This window comes from Mytilus galloprovincialis, chromosome 3 (assembly GCF_965363235.1).
Source record: "Mytilus galloprovincialis chromosome 3, xbMytGall1.hap1.1, whole genome shotgun sequence".
Taxonomy (NCBI): Eukaryota; Metazoa; Mollusca; class Bivalvia; order Mytilida; family Mytilidae; genus Mytilus; species Mytilus galloprovincialis.
Genome location: NC_134840.1, coordinates 48,953,886 through 48,955,261, shown reverse-complemented (window position 1 = coordinate 48,955,261; position 1,376 = coordinate 48,953,886). Strand labels below are relative to the sequence as shown.

Below are 1,376 nucleotides of genomic sequence, written 5' to 3'. Positions count from 1 at the left end.
TGAGATGTACCAATCGGCATTAGAACTATCAGATCCCTTCGATATCGTTGAAAATATGCCGAGGCGATGTGGTTGACAGACTACCGGAGCCAATCACCTTGCAACCACGCCAAAACAGTATTTGAAAGTCTCATTATTTTTTGCGTTCATAGAACATATGATAAGGCAACTGGAGAGTGGAGTCGCGTCAAGTTATCAGAAAATCGCTTCTTTGTGCTGTATCTGCTTCATCGTGTTGTAGGAAATATCACAAACGAACAAATCTCAATATTGTCTGAAACATACGAAACTGACCTTGCATGTAATTTTGACGAATTCAATTAGGAGGTCGCTCGATGCCGAACACGTACGCTGGTTTATAACATCTCGCGAGTGCTACCATACCACGATGGCCCTGAGAACTATCAGTCACGGTACTACGTATGTAATTGAAAACAAATGTACGATCAACAATGAACAACGAAAGTTACATAGCATTACTGCATATTCATCGGGATTTCAGTGTGAATGTTGAAAAAGTAATAGAGAAGTTTGTTTCTGCCCAGACCCGAAGAGCAGATTTTGGACAATTTTGAGTAAATTCTGTATCACAAATATGTGTTGTTTATGTATAACTATATTCAGAAGATTTATTAATAGTTTTACATTCATACATTTTTATCTACATATAGCTCCTCTTTTAACCGTCCTATGACCGAAAACCGAAAAAAAAAATAATTTCTGCATAGGGTCCCAAAAAATTTTCTTGGTAGTTGCTTCCACATCGTTTCTTTCTAGCTACGCCCCTGGGTATGAACGTATCTAGAGACAGAAGGACGAGGATTCAAAAGCTTGATTATTATACAATTACATATATCTCCTTAGTGTTTCTTTTGGCATGACAAGTAGGTTGTAGTCAGCAATAATCTGTCACCCGTTTGTAATGTTTATGTAAACGATGATGTATAGATGTAATTGTACCAGTATTGCATAACTGACAACCCTTGTTGTCCACCTTGATGGCTACATGAAATATGGTTACATGCGTCAATGGGTGTAGAAAATAATGGGTATATAACCCTGGCGAAAACCTTTATTGGACAGTACATCTCAACTCTCCACCAAAGTAAGTACACTATAATATTAAGGTTTTAAAGTTATTTATATGGTCAAGTTATAACAAATATTTCGAATACAACAATAATGTATCATATTTTTTCATTTCAACTGTAATAGAAAAGTCGCATATTAATTTAAAACAAAACTATTCTATATGTGAAAATGTAAACAATTTCTTTTAATTGTGTTGCTCTTATCAAGTTATACGATAAAACCATAATTCTGAAATAAGAAATGTACACGACTTCAACCAAAAATGATAAAATCAAATTTCCTAT

General features: G+C 34.9%; 1 protein-coding gene across 3 annotated transcripts in view; it reads left to right on the top strand.

Moving 5' to 3' along the window:
- Positions 1-969: 969 nt before the first annotated feature.
- Positions 970-1,376, top strand: part of LOC143068198 (uncharacterized) — a 2,543-nt gene continuing 2,136 nt past the window's right edge. For 2 of the 3 annotated variants that reach the window (XM_076242063.1, XM_076242062.1), the window contains exon 1: positions 970-1,105. The gene's annotated coding sequence lies outside the window, so the exon portion shown is untranslated. The remainder of the gene's footprint in view (positions 1,106-1,376) is intronic. The other variant, XM_076242061.1, reaches the window with a different exon arrangement.